Raw genomic sequence first — 13,218 nt, forward strand, 5'->3', positions numbered from 1 at the left:
TGAAGTCCCAGGTAAATGGAAGTGCTTTTCATTTTGAGAAAGCTCTGTGCCCCTCATACTTTCAGGCCTTTGTGCATTGTGTTTCTTCTGTCTTTGCAAGATCTACTCATCCTTCAAAATTCGGCTCAGATACCTCCTCTTCTGAGAAGCCCTCTTGACCAGCCCCTGGCAGGCTTGACCTTCAGGGCTCTTTCTCCTATAGTCAGCTTTGTCCGTAGTGCCAATGAAGCCCTTGTTGAAATTGCCTTGTGAAATTGTGATTGTTTGTTTGTATATCTGCCTCTTTATCCCCGTTGGAAGTTCCTCGAATCATGTCTTTTAATTATCCCTGCCGCAGGGCCTTTGCATGTGCTATTGGATTTTCATGGAACACCATCATCCTGTCACTGTTCACGAAATGGGCCCCGTATCAACCCTCAGATCTCAGCTTAGATGTCACCTTGTCAGAGATGCCTGCCCTGACTCACCTTACCCCTAGATGATTATTTTATTTATTACAATACCCTGTTTTCTCTTACAATAGTTTATTCGTACCTGAAATTTATTTCTATTTTGTCAGTCTTCACCACTGGAGGATGGCACCAATGAAGGCAAGCCCCTCTTGGCTGGTTCACCATCATGTCCCCATGTCTTGGCCCAGAGCCATTTGTGGATAAGCTGGAGAGAGGCATTTGTGGAGCATGTGCAGCAGAAACACTGAAGGCCAGTAGAAAAGGAATTCCAGATCAGGATTCCCTAGAGGTGGTTAACAGAGAAGGGATGTGGGGCTGATTTCTCTGTAACTGTACCTTCCCATCTTGTCTGATCGGAGCACATACCTCCAATGTGTACCATTATCATTTCTTTCCCTTTGTACATTTTAGTTTTAATACGTTTCCTTGGAATTCTTCCATTTGGTTACTGTCTAACCAACAGGAACGTCCTTGTTCTGCAAATATGTAAGGTGTTTGATGAACAGCGGCTAGAGTGCCTGGGTCAGCTCTAGGATTTGCACACCAAAGGGCTGGAGTGTCCTTTGTCCCTTGCCTGCAGGTGGGAGATTCCTTTATAAATGTGGGAGCACTCAAAAAGGCTCGTTCTTGGTGGTGAAGCCCTTCTCTGGACCCCGGAACCCCTCCAGGTGAGGGTGTGGACTTGAGGATCCGAGCATTGACTCAGAAGTCTAGTCCCTGGAGCCCCTGCTAAGAGGGTAGGCCAGCCACCCGGGGAAGGGCCCTGAGAGATTATCCGCTCAGAGCCCCATGCCTTTTTATAGGGGGAAACCATGGCTCACAGAGAAGAAATACTTTGCCCAGAGTCACAGGGTTGAAGCAGGACCAGAACCCAGGTTTTGTGTCACCTCCTCTGGGGTGCCTCACCCTCATCTAGCGAGACCCTCATGTGATGCAGGATGTTAGTTCAGAGGTGCACACTTCAGTGCCGCAGGACGCTTTATGTTTATTTTCATTGTACAAAACTAAACCTTTTCTTCTTTCACATTCCTCCTCTCCCTCCTCTTCAGCAGCATGAGAACACTGAGCAGATGAAGGCAAAGTGTTGGGTTCGAGCATAGTGGGTAGACAACAGGTGTTTCCTAGTGATCCACGATCCAAACGAGTACCGTGGAGCCCTGGCTGCTCCTCTTGGGACCAGACAGACTGTACGGAGGGTCCCCCTCTGTCAGCAACCATCTGATGGTTTCCTTGTGGAAGAGAGCAGCTACGTGTGTTCAGAGCACTTTGGTTTTCAGGTACAGATTACAAAAGGCTGTTTCTATGTAGTTAACCTTTTGAGGGGTCTGCTAGAAAACTCTTCTGCAGGCTGTTTTGGTTCAGGTGTGTGATTGCAGCTGGCTCTGACCACTGCATCGTTCCAGGACACTGCAGGGGACCGGCCTGGCCAGAAGCCTGTGGGCAGCTTGCCTGCAGGGCTGTTGCCCTCCTGACATGCAGTGAGGGATGGGGAAGGAAGGATTCCATGGCAACAAGGCTGGAGAGCCCTAGCGCCATGGTGTCATAGCAACCAAATAGAGGAATTCTATCCACATAGTGACAGGGGGACCCCTGGACCTATCAGACTCAGCTGGCCCACTGCATTAGCAACCAGGCTGTGGCCTCCTATGATGAGAGTTGGGTGGGAGGAGGGTGCGAAGGTTGGAAGAAGTTGTTTTGTGCGTGGGTTTAGAAAACTAAAAAAAAAAATTATTAAGAGAAACAAATAAAGAAGGCTCTGTGGGATAAGTACCAATAAAAGAGAAAGGAATCAGGCCTGGCTTTGTATTGCATACCCTAGGAAATGTGTGTTGGTTCATCTCCCTCCTCGCTTGGGGCATTGAGTTTTCCCCGTTTCATGCCTGGTCTGGGACATTTTACCTTGGAGACAACACTCATTGCTGGTTTTCCTCCTCTGTCTCCTAACATTGTTCTCTGTTCCTTTTGCTTACTCAAGACATGGCAGGAGGTGTTACAGTAGCAGTCATTGGCCGTTCTGTCCCTCACCGTATATGTCCGCGCTGTATGGCTTGTGATGTTTCAATGTGTGTCTGTTTTGGCTAACTAAATGGACTGTGGTACTTAACCCCTTACCCCATTGTCTGGTTTTTACTGGGCAGCGTGGACACATGCAGATATTTGTGAGTTGACCAGGACCCGGTTTGGGGTCAGGTGATTGGGTACAGGCTTTAATGTAAAAGGTATCTTTTAGGGGCGCCTGGGTGGCTCAGTCGGTTAAGTGTCCGACTTTGGCTCAGGTCGTGATCTCGTGGTTTGTGAGTTCGAGCCCCGCATCGGGCTCTATGCTAACAGCTTGGCGCCTGGAGCCTGCTTCGGATTCTGTGTCTCCCTGCCCCTTCCCTGCTTGTGCTCTGTCTCTCTCTGTCTCTCAATAATAAAATAAACATTAAAAAAAATTGAAAGGTGTCTTTTAGCAGCCTTGCAGTCTTTCTGAGATGGGACCATCTCAGCATGGATCTGAGCCTTCATTCTTCTTTCTCATCAGTTGTGGAAGGGTAGGGAGAATGGAAGATATGGGAAGCCCTGGGGAGAAAAAACAGAGGGAAGCATGGACTACAGCAGGGAGGTCTGTGCCTATATCAGCAGAGAAAAGAAATGTGGTCTTTGACTTTCCAGCCATAAGTTTGGATTATAGGCACCTCAGTGGTCAAGATGCAAAGTGTCTTTGAGGCCTTTGGGCATGATGGATCCGGTTTTCTGTGTATACACAATGAGATCCTGTAAAGTTAGGCCATGGTTTACACTTCTCTATCCCCCATGCCATCTGCACAGGGATGGGCCCCCGTATTTGGATGCCTTGTATTTGTTGAATGATACTGTTCTTGTCCTTGTCAAGCTTACACTCTACCTAAGAAAATGGAGCATCTCTCCATGGATTACTTACTCCCGGGGACATTAATAGACTGCACGTTTTCCAGTGTAAAATAAGGATTTGCTGGCTACTGCATGAATGAATGTTTGGAACATATGGGGGCAGGCATTAGAGATTTGGAGATTGGGGAAGTTAAGAAAAAAGAAAGAGATCGTGAAAACCAACTCTGGTGCTCTAGGCTGTGAAGAAAAGCATGCCTGTATCCTAGGGGACCTCAAACTTCAGTTGGGTCAGATTCATCTAGAAATCTGTTTAAATATGCAGCTTCTAGGGCCCTGCTTCAAAGATTCTGGCTCAGGAGTGCTGGGAATCTGCATTTTAAACGAGCTACCTAGGTGACTCTGCTGGAGGTCAGCTGGGGACCACACACTTAGAAACACTTAGAAACAAGGGCACTCCTCATACAGCAAAGCCTCTGAGCCACATGAGCTTCAAGACTTGCTCTTCTTAGGGGATTCACAGGTAAGTTTAATAACAGAAAGATAGCATCGGTGGGACTGGCAGATCTGGGAGCCTTGCCTTCTCTGGTAGAGGAGGAAGCACCAGTGTCGTCTTTATGTTTAATTGGTGAAGCCAGGAGGTAACGGCAGGTGGCTGAGCTCCAGTGTGCGGATTGGGAAGCCCTCGCTGGGTGTGTGAGCCTCACAGGCGGGGAGGGTGAGCTCCTGTCGTTTCACGGGGGCCACACTGTGGGAGCTGTGAAATGCAGGACAGGATAGGGAATTTCGGGGGAGGATTTGCTGTTTTAGGGGTTGTCTCTAAATAGGGAAGGAAAACCATTTATAAGTCAACCTACTTCACAGAAGGTTCAGAAAAACCCAACCCATCTACCACACTTTCATTCATTCTGACTTTTCCTGCTGCAGTTGGGTTATTGGGAGGGTGCTGACGATTATATTAACCACCCTGATAGTAATAATCAAGAACTTACACTTACTAAATGCTTTCTGTACATGCACAGTGGTAAGCACTTAATGTTCATCATCTCATTTAATCTTCACATTGACCCTGGGAGGTCTGTGCTTTTTCACTTCCCACTTAACACTGGAGGAAACTGAGGCTTCCAGAATAGCGATTTACAGCTGGTGATGGATGGATCTGAGGTTTGATTACAGTCCCTTTGTTGGAAGCATTATGCATGGAGACTGTTTGATTCAGCTTCCTTCTCTCCTCTCTTATTATCTTCTCCTGTGTGCCAAAATGTGCGTTCTCCTCCACCCAGTTTATCCTGTGTAGCTTCTAGTCTTACTACGGAACATGGATAGTGGAAATGGAGTGGAATAAATGGATCTTTTAAGCATGCATGTGAAGCAAAACCTTTCAGTAAACACACAGTGCAAATAGGATGAGCACAGGGTTCTGTGTAAGGTCCTTCATGGCAGAGGTGATCACAGAATAACGGGGCCTTGATTATCCATGTGGTTGTTAGCAAAGCCCTTCTTCTGTGTTTGTGACAGATCTCTTTGGCTTGATAGATTCCTTCTAGCGTCAGATTCAAGACTCCCCTCGCCCCTTTTGTCTTGGTGGGCAGATGGATATGCTTATCAGCATAAAGGTCCAAATTGCAAGTGTGAGATCCAGTACCAAAAGCTACCCTTCTCTGAGTCAGGTGCCCTAAGTGGGTACTTGGTTTGGGGTGCAGCATGGCATTAGGGGAAGACTTTTGAAAGTAGATATTCAAATCCTGCCTCTCTGTTTACCTCGGGCTAATTTCCTTGTTCACCATGGTTATTACTAGTGAATGCGGTGGATGCAGGATGAGCCTTTCTTTTCCCCAGCTACCATGAGCGCCGGCCACTGAGTCTTTCCCCAGGAATCACCCTCAGCCTAAGACAGCTGCCTCATCCAAGGTCACACCTATTCCCTGGGGGTAGCCTGTGTCCACATCAAAGGTGTAATGGCTTGGCATCTTGACCTGAGGCCGGACAATTCCAGAACTCCTGTGGATGGGTAGAGGCCTCTGTTGTGGCTGTATCATCCCTCTGTCTTCCCAGAGGGGGAGACTTCATGTCCTTCTGCCCAGGCCCCAGGCTTCACTTCTCCTTGGCCACTTGCCTTGAGCCTCTCCCCTGAAAACACCCTCCCATATGCAAATCTCTGTTTCAGAGTTCTGGGTACCCAACCTAAGACACTTCTGTTTTGTGATCATTATATGAGATCACTGATTCAAGTGCCTAGTGTAGTGCTTGAAAAGCAGTAGGACCTCTGTAAATGTCCCTTTCATGTTGTTAGCTTTAACATTTCATAAAATTTATAGCTGTGAAATTTGAAGCCACTTTTCTGTATTTTGGAAAAATATTGAATATGCAGTCATGATCAGGGCTCAATAAGTTTCAGAGAAAGTAGGAATTCTTTGGAGCTATGAAGGAAGCTTTCCTATTGATTCATGTCAATCAATGAATTGTAATCATTGTAAGAAATGTTTGGGACATTTGGATCAGCTCTGTGTAATGGAATATTATTGGGGTAATTTTTAAAAATTTTACTAGAAACCATATGTTCTCTGAAGGATCTTCCCAAAGATATCTTTGCTTTTAGGAAGATCTTAACCAAACTCAATCTTTTAGTGGGGAATTAATGAGGAAAGGAAGTGCTATAAATCCAGTAGGGGAAGTGGGAATGTGTTATCATCTGCATCTGCTCTTTCAATCCTCCAAATGTGCGTGTCTACGTGTGTATCTCTAAGAGAATATTTGTGGTTTCTTATTTGCTGGAACATTAGGGAACTTAGCTGATGGTCATCAGTGGGAGTGGTTAGGATATTGGAGGCTCCATTGAGAGAAGAAGGTCTAGTATATCGTTTTGACATAACCTTTTGTAGGTGATCATAACAGAAGTAGAAATAAATGGAAAGAAATTCATGCATTATTGGAATGTGTAATGCCTCTCAACACAAATTTGGTGTCCTAGAAGTAACCACTATCATAAATTTAGCATATGTATTCCTCAGATTTTCTCTATATGTATGATTATATTCATATAGATTAATGATATATGTGTGTGCATATGTATGTGCATATATGTATGTGTGTGTGTATATATATATTTTAATTAGGTCCCATCATAAACTCTACTGTGTAACTTTTTTCCACATACTCTAATCGGACATCTTTCCAGATCTGTATATGTAAATCTCCTTCATTCTTTTTGATGTCTGTGCACAATACTCCATTGAGTGGCTGCACCCAAATTTATTTAAGACTACCATTGGTGGGGATCAAAGTTGTTTCCATATTTTCAATATAGTGAACCAAGCTGCAGTGAAAGATCCTTGTTCCTACATCCATTATACCATTTAAATAAATGACCCTCAGCTCACAGAGGGCTGGATGCACAATAGGCACCGAATCAATAATTGTTGAATTGATTTCAAGGCTCGGTGCAGCTTGAGGAGAGATTAAAAGGCCTAGCTGTGCTTAGTACACAACCAGGCACTGAGTTTTCAGGAGACATTGACCATCAGGGATAGATTTGGACAAGAAAGAGTCTGGTGCACTGAAGTCTTTCTTGGTGAAAGTTTGTTTTGGTCTGATTGTCCAGGCCCTGGTCCTGCTAGACATTCGCTTTGATGTCACAAAGAACCTTTCCTGTATGGTGGGCTTTGCCTGTATCATGGCATTAGGATATCTGGTGTTTTCTTCCTTTACAGTTTGAGGGTATGGGCTTTGATCCGAGCACATATGCTGACGATCACACGGCTGTCACCCAAGCCAGTTTAAATGTTCACAGGTGTTCCAGGCTTTACAGATGCGAGGGCTGTTCAAAGGGAACAGGTGCATCACGCGGGTGCTGAGCCTCCAACATGTAAATACTCTTTGAAAATGATCCCCTATGAATAGTTAATTTTAAAATGCATCCAGAACACACTCTGTGACATAATAGTTGATCTATAGCCCCATTAATGCATCTAAGTGAAGGGTCTAGGTTTAGTGATGCCATTTAGCATATTCATAGTCCTGTCTGGGGTTTAATTATGTCAGCCAGGAGCCCACGCAAGCCCAGTGCACCTGATGCTGCCTGCCCCCATTGTGCTTTAGCACAGGGCAACTTTTTAAGGTGTTTTGTACTGTATTAACCTCAAGTTCAGCAAAGCAGGTTTTCATGAAGGCCACTAATTGGAGCATCTCTCCAGGAAATCATGGGCCATGCCAATCCACTATGCAACACTATCATTTTGTCAGAACCCTCCCTCATTTCCTTTGCACAACATTCTTGTGGATCGGGACAGATGCGGAACCTGAGAGTCAGAGTTTACTGGCTTACGAAAGGTCCCATTGGATCAGTGATAGGAAACCTAGGACCAAGTTTCCTGTTTTGAAGTCCTTGGACCCCTGCAAATAACAACCATTTGGACATATCTAAGTTGTGTACACAGACCGTGTACATTGAAACACACTACTTGGAGCCCAAAATGAATTCCATGTGTTCATATTCCTTGGTGAGAATTTCTAGGGTTTTAATTCGCTTTTGGTATTCAACAGCCCTCTTACTGCCACTCTCATGGTTCAGTCTATTGCTGACTGTTCTCTTTAGCACAGGTGCATACACACGTGTATCAGCTCTCACAAATTAAATAGAAAGTCATTTAGGAGGAAAGAGGAGCGATTTCATTCTAAGGAGACTTAATTAGACCCCTTACCAAACAAATGGCTGTTGAATGCTCACCCTGTGTGACTCTGGCCTGGACACAGGGAAGGAAACCCAGCTGTGCAAAGAAGTGTTCCTATACTGAGGACCTCGTGATCCAGTTGAGGAGATGAGAAGATGATTGAGTGACACAGGGAAGCGTGTAACCAGTTGCCCATCATGAGCCATGGAGTTCTCTCCTTCCCTAGGATTTTGGAGGACGTGGGATCCCTGTGGGGTGCAGGAGTCAGGGAAGCAGCATGGGTCCCTTTAGTCTCCCAACAGAAAGGTCTTAGAGGCTACGTAACACTTAGATGAAGGGAATGGAGAAAGGAAGTGCATTCTAGGACCCTATGAGCTCCATGAATTTGAGGCTCAGTGAGGAAATGTCAGATACTCATAAGCAGAGGTGATGCCTCGCGTGGCTTTGGATCATGTTTGTTAGCTTCCAAGGCAACTTACAGAGTGCCTAAATCACTGATTTCTAGGACTTTTTTGGACAGAAAAGGCCCAAGGGTATATATGTAAAAGAATGAAGGCCTGGACCACCAAAATATTTTGCAGCTGATTACTCTGGGCTTTGGCTTTGGTGTCCCTGATTACTGGGTCATCACCCCTATGTCCCCACTTTATCATTACCATCCTTGGATGTGTGGGCAGAGCTCAGGAAGGGACATCATGCTTGTGTAGGGAAGACTAGTCCTCAGGGCTCCTCCTCAAGAATATAAAACTAATCGTACATATGGATCCCTGTCCTACCAAGTATATGCCAGGTAGCAAACAGGTACAAACTCTAGAGGAGAGAGTTAGCCCTAGGCTAGGATGCCTAGTTTTGTTTCAAGTAAGAGGTGGGAATTGGGCCCCTGGAGACAGGCTGGGATTGGATGGCTGGATATATGAATGGGATATGGGTGGGAAGACCATTCTGGGCCAAGAGAACCACCTGAACAAATCCTGGAGCAGCAATGTTCTGGTCTTTCTGGGAAAGAGCGAGCCAGTGTTTCTGGAGGGTAGGGTACTTGTGGGATCTTAGGAGGAGGAGAAAGTCACTGTAATATGGGAGTCTTTAATATCATTTTAAAAGATTTAAGAATTTGGGTACAAAGTATTAAAAGGTATAATCAGGAAAAATAGATAAAAAGATAACCAGGAAACTCTTGCTTGGCAAAACGTAATAGGAGCTAACAGATTTTTAAAATATGCCAGATTTTAAAAGATGGATGATTTACAGTTACTCATTAGGATAATTGCATCTGGATGCAATGTGAGCTTTATTCTAGAAATAATATATTCCAAGATTCTTAGAAATTATTTTCTCACCCAATGCTAAATAAAAATGTAATAAATAACCATTCAAGAGGCTGTTGACATATTGCAAACATAACATGTCACGGAACAGAACGGAGTCAGAGCACTGCCTAAGGCCATGCTTCAGATGAGTGAGTGCTTGGGCAGGTGCTGAGCTGTGATTTTAGGGGCGGGATGGGTTGCCATGAGCCTCCCACATTCTGTCACTTGACCACTCCGTGAAGCTAAATGAGATGGCTTGAGATGTGCATTCACTGTACTGGTAAGGAAGCTTTGGGTGGCAAGTGACAGAAGCTAAACTCAAACTGGTTTAAGCCCAAATGTTTAACCAAACTAAAAAATTAACCAAAACTCAACTAAGATATCTGGAGTGGATGTAGCTCCAGTTGTGGCAGGACCTAGAGGCTCAGTGTGGTTAAGAGTCTGTCTTTTTCTCTCCTGCTTCCAACTCTACTTTCCTCCTGGTCAGCTTCCTTTTCAAGCAGGCACTCTCCATGTGGTGGGTAAGATGGCCATTCAGAGCTTGCACTGATGACAAGAGAGTCAGTCTCTCTTCTCCTTTCCCTCCTCATCCTCCTCTCCCTTTCATTATTTTTCTTTCTGAAAAAGTTGTTCCTACTTGATTCCTGTGTTCATCCCAACACTGGGCTAATTACCGGTCAGCTTGAGGAGACAGCACTCTCTGATTGAGAGCACTGCTCAGCAGGATAAAATGGAGGGGATAAAATGAAGAAGCAGTTTCCCAAAGGTGTGGGTATAGACCAGATCAGAGAGAGAGTGAGAGAGAGAGCGGCTCGGATCAGGGTGATACCAGCTGATGCTTGCTGTCATGGGGTGGGGCCCTGTGGTCCTACGGCCTTAGATGCTCTCTGATCCACACCATCAGCCCCATACCTGGAACAAAAGCCCGGACTTTTCTTAGCCTGAACTGCAGTGAAGGATGTGGGTATCAGAGGCAGGGGCCTATTGGATCACATAGTCAGCTGCAATCCAAGCTTTTTTGCTGGACAAAGTGACTAAACTTTACTTTGAATTTCCACCTGAAATTGTAGAAAAAGCCATTCATACTGATAGAAAGTAATAATTGCTTAGAGGATGAAGATTTGAAGGTTTTCTCTTAGAGATTACCAAAATTTAATCTATGAAGAGTTTTCCATCGTGTGTTGCCATATTTGGAATAAGGCTTTGTAGTAGATGAGTTAATAGGTCATTTGCTTGTGACACCCTGGTTTTGTTCTCCTGTGTCATGTTTATATTTACTGCGCCCCACCTCCCTGGAGAACAGTCTGAGCTTGGAGAACGTACATGTAATGTTTAGCCTGTCCCTGTGAGGGGCTCTTAAAAAGCTCACAGCAAATGCTGTTTTGTGCATCCTTTTCACATCACTGGTTTGGAGGAGGGAGATAAGGGGTAGGAGATGGATATGATTTTCTCCATTTGGTTAGGAAAGTAAAACATAGGGAGGGTTAAGAAATTTGCAAGGGAATATTAGTGGCAAAGCCTAAAGATAGAACATGGCACTCCTCATTTGAAGTCCGTTTTCCTAACAATCGGGTGCTGTCTTTTCTGATTTCAATATGCTGTTTCCTTTCAAAAGAGTAGCACCTGAGCATTCAGTTTCACGGGAGAGTCCTTTCAGATCCATTGGTGAGCCCAAAAGATAATAGCCAAGAAATCATTTAATGAGATCTGGACCATTTTATAAGGCATGCTGAGTTTCCATTTATTTGTAGCGCTGCATTCTATATGCACTTCTCTGATTTTTCTTTTAAAATAAAGTGAAAAAAAGTTTGTTTTCTGTAGTTTTTCTAATGACTGCTAATTCTAAATGCACTGGTAATGAAGGGAGTGGATATCTAGTTCAAAAGTTCAGGCAAGAGTAGATATTATTGACAACAGGCTTCTAAGCAGGTATCAAATGCTGAAGTAATTGGTTTGTTAGATATATATATATATATAGATATATATATATATATATATATTTTTTTTTTTGTATTGGGTAGAAAATGATCTTTCCCACCTCATTGAACATCAGTAGTACTTTGTTTCATTTCCGCTGCTGCTGCCCTTGTTGTTGTTAAGTGAGCTGAGTGAATCTAATATGCCAGGAGTTGGCAAACTCTTTTTGTAAAGGGACATAGGGTGCTTTTGTGGGCCATAGGGTGAATTACTCGATTCTGCTGTTATAGTGTAAAGCTGCCATGTACAAATATGTACATGGATGGGTGAACCTATACTCTAATAAAGCTTTATTTACAAGAACAGATGGAGGGCCAGATTTGGCCCATGGACAGTAGTTTGTAGACCATTGGTGTGCATGGTCTGCTGGAGTCTACATGGGTTCCTCCACCTGAGCACACCTGAAGCACAACTGTGTTTTCACAGTGTTCCTGCAGTCTCCATCCTTCTCCCTTCCTGTTTCCTGCTCAAGTGTGTTATAGGATTCAATTTCAAGTGGTGTTTCCAAAAGCCCCTTTTCTAGTGGCTGCGTTTCCATCTTAAGGGCACTGGACCTTGGACTGGACTCAGGGGCCTGATCTTAGCTCTGCAGAAGCAAAGAAAAATCTTTCTGCTTAATGCTGGAGTTCGGATACATCCTCTAGCAAAATGACACTCAACAAATGTTGATGAGTCCTAGGCTGAGTGACCCTGAGCAAACTACCTAACCTTAATGAGTTTATTGTCAACTGTAAGAATATCCACCTTTCTCTCCTCATGGGGCTGATGTAAGGATTACCTATTCATCCCATTTTTCTTTATTAAGCACCTACTTTCTGCCGTTGCTTTGGCTAGGCACTGGGGATGTACTGGTGAACAAAACACTTACCAAGGTTACCTTCAAGGGTTCAAATTAATATTAAAGGAGATAAAACTTCGAATTGATTGATAATACAAAGATTTAAATTTTCCTGATCCTTTTAAACCAAAATTATGCCAAAGACCAAGGGAGATACTTGGTTCCTTATTTAGAAGGTGAACTGTAATGAAAGCCAGTGGGAGGGTAGTTTAGGTACAATGATAAGGATTGGGGGTGAGGGCAGGGAGAAAATGAAAACAAAATGTGTTAGAGTGGCCTGATGGAGCTGCTTCCTACCAGAGTTCCCTTCTGAAAGAAATCAAAGAGATTTTTCAACTCCATCTGGGCTCTAAACCTAAGGAGATTACCATTAAAGTCAGCTAGTGGAGGGTAAAAATAAGAGTGTAGGAGGATTCATTTTGAAACGTTGTCAGCAACCAGCTGGAAAAAAATCGCAGTTACTGTGATTACTAGGAAATTTCTTGGAAGGTGTAGAGGTGTTTATCAGGTAATCTAATCTGTCACCCATTTCAGTGGCATTCGGGTGGTTGGATAAGCATTTCAGTTTAGAAGGAAATAGCACCAAACAAGAGAGAAAAGAATATGGTTATTTTCAACTCTGGGTCATCTTGGGCAGCGTGGATTTCTTGTCAATCAGATCTGATAGCCTGTTCCAGTTCACTATTGTGAGATTTTCTGAGAAATAACTTTGGGCCCTGCATGGGGTTGGAAAATGGGGGTGGGGTAGAGATGGGGGTAGGTACCAAAGCACAGGCAGACTTCTGAGAAGGCAGTTTTAGCCTTCTGAGGATCTGCTTTCTGGAGAGTGTGTGCGAAGAGGCTATGGACAGCGTGATGGGCCACCTTCCACCTAAAGCAGCAAGGAAGTATGTCTCATGAGCGCCGATCTCAGCATGGTACCTGGCAAACCACGGGTGTGCAAATCATTGTGGAAAGAATGCCACCGCATGTTTGGTGTTCAGTCACAGCAACTCATTTGGAGACTCACAGATGCACCTTGTGCCTTCATAGTCGTGGCTCTGTGTGCTTGGAATACCCTTCACCCCAACTTTGCCATGCTAGCTCTTTCTTCTTCAAGACTCTGTGCACATTTCTTCTCCCTG

General features: G+C 44.3%; 1 protein-coding gene across 1 annotated transcript in view; it reads left to right on the forward strand.

The window, feature by feature from the left end:
- Window positions 1-13,218, forward strand: part of SORCS3 (sortilin related VPS10 domain containing receptor 3) — a 591,280-nt gene that overhangs the window by 42,687 nt on the left and 535,375 nt on the right. The gene's annotated exons all lie outside the window — the stretch shown is intronic.

This window comes from Prionailurus bengalensis, chromosome D2 (assembly GCF_016509475.1).
Source record: "Prionailurus bengalensis isolate Pbe53 chromosome D2, Fcat_Pben_1.1_paternal_pri, whole genome shotgun sequence".
Taxonomy (NCBI): Eukaryota; Metazoa; Chordata; class Mammalia; order Carnivora; family Felidae; genus Prionailurus; species Prionailurus bengalensis.